The 10001-nt window shown below is 41.8% G+C and overlaps 1 pseudogene; it reads left to right on the plus strand.

Annotated features, from left to right (window-relative positions):
* The first annotated feature begins 4096 nt into the window (after window positions 1-4096).
* Window positions 4097-9255, plus strand: LOC116895952 (annotated as a pseudogene).
* Window positions 9256-10001: the final 746 nt, after the last annotated feature.

Genomic DNA, 10001 nt, shown 5'->3' on the forward strand with positions numbered 1-10001 from the left:
AGAATGGGAAAAGAAAATAGAAGGAAATATACTATAATCTCAAAAATTGGAAACAATGTAATTGGATCCTTGAATTACAGACTTCTGACTGACCCTCACCAATGAGTTCTGTCTGTATAGTTCTAATGTGAATTTGCCTTTCGCTGTTTTCCTCATTTCTGGTTTTCATGGAAAAAATATATCCTCCACCAGAGCAAAACCACTCTTTAATCCATTAATCTCTGCTCTTCAAGGTTTAGGACATTAGCCTTGCAATGTACTTAAGACTCTTGTGCTCTAATGATAGCCTCTATTCCAAAGAACTATGTCACAATTTGTCTCATTTCTAGGCAAACAACATCAAAATAGCTATCCCAGTGAAAGAGTCATGACACAATCTGTCCCAGAGATATGCTTACTATAACATTAAGGCAACTGGGTTTATTATATTTTTGTCATATTGGAGGTCAAACACATGGCATTGAACAGACAAGAAGACACATTACCACTAAGCTCTTTATTGAGCCTATGAAATTATTTAAGTGAACGGATGTCTCAGTTTTATTCCTCAAGTGTAAATTCCCAGGAAAAGATTCATTACCCTCTCCAAATACAAAGTGCAAAAGGAATAAGAAGCTGGCCAAAGTGAAGTTTTTGCCTAGATTGAAGGAGTTCTTTGCTTAATACACAGGACAAACATTTAAATGAACAAACACTTCAATAAACAAATCTTGTTCTCCTGTACTAAGGGGAAAAGAAGAGGAGAGAAAACCAAATTTGTTGACCTGCACTTAGGTTTCTGACATTCTTCCTTTTTTAGCATTCTGTGATGGTTGGTTTTAATGTTAACTTGTCACAAATGATAACCAACTGTAGAGACTGTCAATTGAGAAGTTGTCCTAAATTGACTTAATTGATGTAGAATGACTCAATAAGATTTGGGGGGCCATTGATACAGCCAATATGAAGAAGGACACGACAGAAGAAAGCTTAGTCTCTCCTTTGCTCACTTGGACTTTCCTCTCTCCATACAGTTCCTTTATCCTGTTGCTGCTGCTGCTGCTGCTGATTTATTTGCTGATACAAGAACCAGTGTTTCCAGCCTTTCACTGCTGTAGCACTCCAGGGATTCTCTAGGTTTTCAGTGCCAAATGGGGTTGCCGAAACACCAGCCTTGTGTACGGAAGGTTCTCAGCTTCTCAGGTGTGTCTCAGCTATTGTTACTATGTCAAAGTAAGTGAACTCAATGAATAATGTGTAAGTTATGTTCCACCATAGAAGCCTGCCTAGGGCAGGTTATCTCAAACATTTACTTTCTTGAAATGATAGATGAGTAACTATGGACCTGTTATGATCTAAGAAGGAGGGATTTGGGGGCGGGGTGTTAAAGTAACAAAGTTAGAAAATTATTACCTAATTACCAATTTTAAACTAAAGCACATAATTTGATTAAACCTTGACTTCACATAGACCAGGTACAGTCTTTAAAACTGGCACTAAGGAGACAGAAGCGTGCAGAATTTTGTGCCATACTTATCTACATAGTAAATTCCAGTATAGGCAGGGATAGGGAGAGTAACTCTTGTTTAAAACAAACAAACAAACAAAAAAGGAACATAGCAGCTTTATTTATTTATTTATTTATAACTTACAGGAATTTTTTTAAATTATATTTCCAATGTTATCCCCATTTCCTCCCTCCCTGGTTGGTTGCTATTGTTGTTCTTTTTATGGAGTTGCAAACCCCTTCAGCTCCTTCAGTCCTTTCTCTAACTCCTCCATTTGGGTCCTGGTGCTCAGTCCAATGCAAGCATCCTCATCTGTATCAGTAAGGCTCTGGCAGAGACTCTCAGGAGATATCTATATCAGGCTCCCTTCAGCAAACACTTCTTGACATCCCCAATAGTGTCTGAGTTTGGTGACTATAAATGGGATGGATCCCCAGGTGAGGCAGTCTTTGGATGCCTTTTCTTCAGCCTCTGCTCCAAACTTTATAAAGAATTTCCTCCCTCGAGTATTTTGTTCCCCTTCTAAAAGGGACTGAAGAATCCACATTTGGTTCTTCCTTCATGAGCTTCATATGGTCTGTGAACTGTATCTTGGGTTTTGGGCTAATATCCGCTTATCAGTGAGTGCATACCATATGTGTTCTTTTATGACTGGGTTACTTCACACAGGATGATATTTTCTACTTCACCCATTTACCTAAGAATTTCATGAAGTCATTCTTTTTAATAGCTTAGTAATACCCCACTGTATACATGTACCACATTTTCTATATCAGTTCATCTATTTGATGACATCAGGGTATTTTTTCCAGCTTCTGGCTATTATGAATAATAGCCACATAGTGGAGAATGTGTCCTTGTTATATGTTGGAGGAACTTTTGGGTATATGCCCAGGAGTTGTAGGTCCACTAGTAGTACTATGTTCAATTTTCTGAGGAACCTCCAGACTGAATTCCAGAGTGGTTATACCAGCTGGGAATCCCTCCAACAATGAAGAAGTGTTCCTATTTCTGCACATCATTGCCAGCATCTGCTGCCACTTGAATTTTATCTTAGTTATTCTGACTGGAATCTGGTGGAATCTCAGGGTTGTTTTGATTTGCATTTCCCTGATGACTAAGAATGTTAAACATTTCTTTAGGTGCTTCTTGGCCATTTGATATTCCTTAGCTGAGAATTCTTTGTTTAGCTTTGTATTACATTTTTTAATAGGATAATTTGGTTCACTAGAGTCTAGCTTCTTGTGTTTAGTACATATTTGATATTAGCCCTCTCTCAGATGTAGAATTGGTCAAGATCTTTTGCCAATCTGTTGGTTGCCATTTTGTTCTATTGACAGTGCCCTTTGCCTTACAGAAGCTTTGAAATTTTATGAGGACCCATTTGTTGATTGTTGATGATAGAGCATAAGCCATTGGTATTCTGTCAGGAAAATTTCACCTGTGCCTATGTGTTTGAGACTCTTCTTCACTTTCTCTTCTATTAGTTTCAGTGTATCTGGGTTTATGTGGAGGTCTTGGATCTACTTGAACTTGAACTTTGTACAATGAGATAAGAATGGATAGATTTGCATTCTTCTACATGCTGACCTCCAGTTTCATCATTTGATGAAAATACTGTCTTGTTTCCATTGGAAGGTTTAGTTCCTCTGTCAAAGATCAAGTGACCATAGGTAGGTGGGTTCATTTCTAGGTCTTCAATTCTATTTCATTGATCTACCTGCCTGTGTCTGTACCTATACCATGCAGTTTTAATCACGGTTGTTCTGTAATACAGTTTGAGGTCAGAGATGGTGATTCCCTCAGAAGTTCTTTTATTGTTGAGAATAGTTTTTGATATCATGTTTTTTGTCGTTGTTGTTGTTGTTGTTGTTATTCCAAATGAATTTGCAAAATGATCTTTCTAACTCTATGAAGAAATCAGTTGGAAATTTGATGTGGATTGCATTGAATCTGTAGATTTCTTTCAGCAAGATGGCCATTTTTACTACATTATTCCTGCCATTCCATGAGCATGGGAGATCTTTGTTTTTCTTTTACTGGACATTTTTGTTTACATTTCAAATATTATTCCCTTTCCGGTTTCCGGGACATAAGTCCCCTATCCCCTCCGCATCCCCTTCTATAAGTGTGTTCTCTCTATCAACTCCCTTTCCCATCTCCCTCCCCTGACATTCCCCTACACTGGGGAGTCCAGCCTTGGCAGGACCAGGGGCTTCTCCTCCCATTGGTGCACAGCAAGCCCATCCTCTGCTACATATGTAGCTGGAGCCCTGGGTCATTCCATGTGTACTCTTTGGGTACTGGTTTAGTCCCTGGGAGCTCTAGTTGGTTGGCATTGTTGTTCTTACAGGGCTGCAAACCCCTTCAGCTCTTTCAATCCTTTCTCTAATTCCTCCAATGGGGATCCCTTTCTCACTTCAATAGTTTGCTGCTAGCATTTGCCTCTGTATTTGACATGCTCTGGCTGTGCCTCTCAGGAGAGAGCTATATCCTGCTCCTGTCAGCATGGATGTCTTTGCTTCATCAATCTTATCTAGTTTTGGTGGCCATATATATATGCCGTATACCCATGTGGGGAAGTCTCCGAATGGCTGTTCCTCCAGTCTATGCTCCAACCTTTGACTCCATATCCCCACCTATGAATATTGTTCCCCCTTTTAAGAAGGAGTGAAGCATCCACACTTTGGTCATCCTTCTTCCAATTTCTGAGATATTTGATTTCTTTCTTCAGAGACTTGAAGTTCTTGTCATACAGATTTTTCACTTGCTTTGTTAGAGTTATACAAAGGTATTTTTTATTATTTGTGACTATTGTGAAGTGTGTCATTTTCCTAATTTCTTTTTCAGCCTGTTTATCCTTTGAGTAGAGGAAAGCTACTGATATTTTTTTTTAGTTAACTTTATATCCAGCCACTTTGCTGAAGTTGTTTATCAGCTATAGGATTTCTCTAGTGACATTTTGGGTGTCACTTAAATATACTATCATATCATCTGTAAATTGTGATATTTTGACTTCTTCCTTTCCAATTTATATCTCTTTGACCTCCACTTATTTTCTGAAGGCTCTGGCTAGACCTTCAAGTACTTTATTGAATAGGTAGAGAGAGAATTGGCAGCCTCCTTTAGTCCCTGATTTTAGTGGGATTGGTTCAAGTTTCTCTACATTTAGTTTGCTATATATTGCTCTTACTATGTTTAGGTACGGGCCTTGAATTCCTGATCTTTCTAAGACCTTTGCCATGATGGGGTGTTGAATTTTGTCAAGTGCTTTCTAAGCATCTAATGGGTGATCATATGGGTTTTTTTTAGTTTGTTTATATAGTGTATTATGTTGATGGATTTCTGTATATTGAATTATTCCTGCATCCCTGGGATGAAGCCTACTTGATCCTGGTTGATGATCATATTGTTGTGTTTGTGGATTCAGTTGGGAGAATTTTTTTAAGTATTTTTCTATCAATATTCATGTCTGAAGTTCTCTTTTTTTGAATTTCCTCAGTTTCTGTTGTTGTGGCTCCCTTTTCCTTTCTGATTTTGTTAATCTGCACAGTCTTTGTCCTCTGCTTAATCTGGCTGTGGTATTATCTATCTTATTGATTTTCTCAAACAACCAGCTCCTTGTTTTGTGGATTCTTTGTGTAATTGTTTTTGTTTCTACCTGGTTGACTTGAGCTCTGAATTTGGTTATTTCCTGCCTTTTACTCTGCTTTGTTTTTGTTTATTTATTTGTTTGTTTTTGCTGTTGTTGTTCTAGAGCTTTCATATGTGCTCTGAAGCTTCTAGTGTCTGCTCTCTCCAGTTTATTTTGGAGGCACTCAGAGATATGAGTTTTCCTCTCAGCACTGCTTTTATTGTATCCTTTAAGATCGAGTATGTTGTACCTTCATTTTCATTAAATTCTAAAAAGTCTTTAATTTCTTTATTTCTTCCTTGACCAAGTTGTTATTGAGTAGAACATTGTTCAGCTTTCATGTGTACGTGGGATTTCTGCTGTTTTTATTTTTATTGATGACCAGCCTTTGTCCATGTTGATTTGATAGGATGCATGGGATAATTTCAATCTGCTTGTGTCTCTTGAGGCATGTTTTGTTACTGATTATATTTTCAATTTTGGAGAAGGTACCATGTGGTCCTGAGAATAAGGTATATTCTTTTGTTAAATGATGAACTGTTCTATAGAAGTCTTTAAATCCCTTTGATTCATCCCTTCTTTTAGTTTCACTCTGTCTCTGTTTTGTTTCTGATTCCATGATTTGTCAATTGATGAGATTGTGGTGTTGAAGTCTCTCACCTTTATTGTATGCTTTGAACTTAGTAAAGTTTCTTTTATCAATGTGTGTGCCCTTGTATTTGGAGCATAGGTGTTCAGAATGGAGAGTTCATCTTGGTAAATTTTTTTTCTTTGATGAGTATGAATTTTTCTACTTTACCTTTTTTTGATAACTTTTAGTTGAAAGTCTATTTTATTCCATATTAGAATGGCTACTCTACCTTATTTCTTGGGACCATTTGCTTGCATATTTTTTCCAGCCCTTTACTCTCAGGTAGTGCCTGTCTTTGTCATTGAGTTGCATTTCCTGTATGTAGCAAAATGCTGGTCCTTTTTTGTAGGGCTGGATTTGTAGAAAGATATTGTATAAATTTGGATTTGTCATAGAATATTTTTGTTTCTCCATCTATGTTAATTGAGAGTTTTTCTGGATAGAGTAGCCTGGACTGGCATTTGCATTCTCTTACAGTCTGTATTACATCTGTCCAGGATCTTCTAGCTTTCATAGTTTCTGTTGAGAAGTCTGGTGTAATTCTGACAGATCTGCCTTTATACGTTACTTGACCTTTTTCCCTTACTGCTTTTAATATTCTTTCTTTGTTTTGGGCATTTGGTGTTTTCACAATCATGTGACAGGAAGAATTTCTTTTCTGGTCCAATCTATTTGTGGTTCTGTTGACTTCTTGCATGTTCATGAGCACCTTGTTCTTTAGGTTAGGGAAGTTTTCTTTTATCATTTTGTTGAAGATGTTTACTGGTGCTTTAAATTGGGAGTCTTCACTCTATTCTATACCCATTTCTCTTCGTTGATCTTCTCATTTTGTCCTGGGTTTCCTGGATGTTTTGGGTTAAGAGCTTTTAGCATTTTGCATTTTCTTTAACCGTTGTCTCAGTGTTTTCTACGGTATTTCTGCACCTGAGATTCTCGATTCAATCTCTTATATTCTGTTGGTGATGCTTGCATATATGACTACTGATCTCCTTCTTAAGTTTTCTATCTCCAAGTTGTCTCCCTTTGTGATTTCTTTATTGTTTCTTTTTCCAATTTTAGATCCTGGATGGTTTTGTTCAATTCCTTCACCTGTTTGGTTGTGTTTTCCTGTAACTCTTTAAGGGATTTTTGTGTTTCCTCTATAAGGGATTCTACTTGTTTACCTATGTTGTCCTGTATTTCTTTAAGGGAGTTATTTATGTTCTTCTTAAAGTCCTCTAATATTATTATGGAATGCGATTTTAACACCAAATTTTGCTTTTTCAGTGTGTTGAGTATCCAGAGAACTGAGTTCCGATATTGCCAAATAGTCTTGGTATCTGTTGATTACATTCTTGCCCTTTCCTCTTGCCATCTGGTTATCTCTGATGTTAGTTTGTCTTGCTGTGTCTGTGGTGTTCGATATACTGGGACCTTTTTGTGTACTGTTAGTTGGAGACTATAAGGTAGAACAGACCCTGGTAACCTCATTTGAGTCAGTACATTTATCCAGGCAGTGGTCCATTTTCCTACAGTCAACCGTCTTACTCTGACTTTGTGATTCTCTTTTTTTTTTTTTTTTTTTTTTTTTTTATAGATTTTTTTTTTTTTAACTTGAGTATTTCTTATGTACATTTGGCAAACATCCCTTCCCTCCCCCCCTTCCTTATGGGTGTTCCCCTCCCCACCCTCCCCCCATTGCTGCCCTCCCCCCGACAGTCTAGTTCACTGGGGGTTCAGTCTTAGCAGGACCCAGGGCTTCCCCTTCCACTGGTGCTCTTACTAGGATATTCATTGCTACCTATGAGGTCAGAGTCCAGGGTCAGTCCATGTATAGTCTTTAGGTAGTGGCTTAGTCCCTGGAAGCTCTGGTTGCTTGGCATTGTTGTGATTCTCTTAAAAACAATAAAGGAGCATGGCCTCAGTGCGCGTCAGCAGCAACAGCAGCAGCAGCAGAGGCAGTGGCAGCGGGGTGACCCGCACGCACGGGTGTTTATGTCGGGTCACCGTGCCTCCCTACCTGATCAGCGGCGGCACCTGCTACGTTCCCAAGGATACGTTCCCGAGGATGGGCTCACTGCGCAGCAGCTCTTCACCAATGCGGAAGGCCTCACCTACCACGATTTCCTGATCCTCCCAGGATTCATAGACTTATGGCAGATGAAGTGGACCTGACATGAGCCCTGACCCGGAAGACCACACTGAAGACACCACTGATCTCTTCTCCCATGGATACTGTGACAGAGGCTGACATGGCCATTGCAATGGCTCTCATGGGAGGAATTGGTTTCATTCACTATAACTGTACCCCAGAGTTCCAGGCCAATGAAGAGCGGAAGGTCAAGAAGTTTGAGCAAGTCTTCATCACAGACCCTGTGGTCCTGAGCCCTTCACATATCGTGGGTGATGTTTTCAATGCCAAAATACAACATGACTTCTCTGGTATCCCTATCCCCGCTATGGGCACCATGGGAGCAAGCTGGTGGGCATCGTTACCTCCTGAGACATCGACTTCCTTGCTGAGAAGGACCGCACCACCCTCCTCAGTGAGGTGATGACGCCGAGGACCGAGCTGGTGGTGGCTCCAGCAGGTGTGACATTGAAAGAGGCAAATGAGATTTTATAGCGCAGCAAGAAGGGAAGCTGCCCATAGTCAACGATCAAGCCAAGCTGGTAGCCATCATTGCACGCACAGACCTGAAAAAGAACAGAGACTACCCTCTGGCCTCCAAGGACTTCCACAAATATCTGTTGTGTGGGACAGCTGTGGACACCCGTGAGGATAACAAATACCATGTGGATCTGCTCACTCAGTCCAGCGCTGACTTCATAGTGTTAGATTCATCCCAGGGGAACTCGGTATATCAGATCGCCTTGGTGCGCTATATCAAGCAGAAGTAGCCCCACCTCCAAGTGACTGGGGAAACGTGGTGACAGCGGCCCAGGTCAAGAATACTAGTGTGGATGGGCTTCCTGTGGGCATGGGCTGTGGTTCCATCTGCATCACTCAGGAATTGATGGCCTGTGGTCGACCCCAGGGCACTGCTGTCTACAAGGTGGGTGAGTATGCCCGGCGCTTTGGGGTGCTGGTAATAGCTGATGGTGGTATCCAACCGTGGGCCATGTGGTCAAAGCCCTGGCACTCGGAGCCTCTACAATGCTGGCTGCTACCACGGAGGCCCCTGGTAAATACTCCTTCTCAGACGGGGTGAGGCTTTAGAAGTACCAAGGCATGGGTTCCCTGGACGCCATGGAGAGGAGCAGCAGCAGCAGCCAGAAGCGATACTTCTGTGAGGGGGACAAAGTGAAGATCACATAGGGTGTCTCAGGCTCCATCCAGGATAAAGGCTGGATTCAGAAGTTTGTGCCCTACCTCATAGCAGGGATCCAGCATGGCTGTCAGTATATTGGGGCCCAAAGCCTGTGTATCCTGCGATCCATGATGTACTCAGGAGAGCTCAAGTTTGAGAAGCAGACCAGGCAGCGTGCATGGCCTACACTCTTATGAGAAGCGGCTGTACTGAGGACTGCGGGGAAGACCAAGGCAGTGGAAAGGGCGAATCCCTGGTTTCCACTCCAGGAACAGCTCCCCTCCATAACTGAATGGTCCATAGATTTGCACTACAGGTTCCCCAGCTCCTTTCCAGGGAGAGGAGTGGAGTCCCTGAGGGGACTGTAGCCCCTCTCTGGGCAACCCCACAGAGTCAGGTAGCCCCCTGTGCCAGGCTGCCCCGTGAGATCTTCTGGGTTTCCCCTTCCTCAGCCACCTGAGCCCAGTCAGCCTTGGTTCTCAGGCCCTATGCCTGCCTCAGGTCTTTCTCGCTGCAGCCTGCTCTGGCCGAGTGTCCAACTCTGACCCCTGAGGAAGGTAGCCCCTCCTGGCTTCTCCTATAGGGCACCTATCTCTCGCTGCCCACTTCCTCCCAGGAAGTGGTGCTTTTCTGACCCTGCCTCTGGCCCATCCTTGGAGTGCTGTCATCTCAGCCATGTGGCACTGTGGGTTTTGGTCCTAGGCCAGGGGGAGGTCTCTGCTCCCTTCCTCTGGCTTGAGGCTCCCATGGGACCTGTTTCTCAGCCTACTTCCCTGTCTCTAAGCCTAGGGAGGGCCCGATGATGACCGCCTACCCTTCATTCCTGACTCACCATTGTCCCCAGGTGTACCGTCCCTGCCCTCTCTTCTCAGCTGCAGATGAAGGCTTTAACTTTGCACACTTTGGGGTCACAATCGTGTCATTATACATTAAATAATCTGAATAAATCAAGGAGTTAA

Source organism: Rattus rattus, chromosome 3 (genome assembly GCF_011064425.1).
Source record: "Rattus rattus isolate New Zealand chromosome 3, Rrattus_CSIRO_v1, whole genome shotgun sequence".
Taxonomy (NCBI): Eukaryota; Metazoa; Chordata; class Mammalia; order Rodentia; family Muridae; genus Rattus; species Rattus rattus.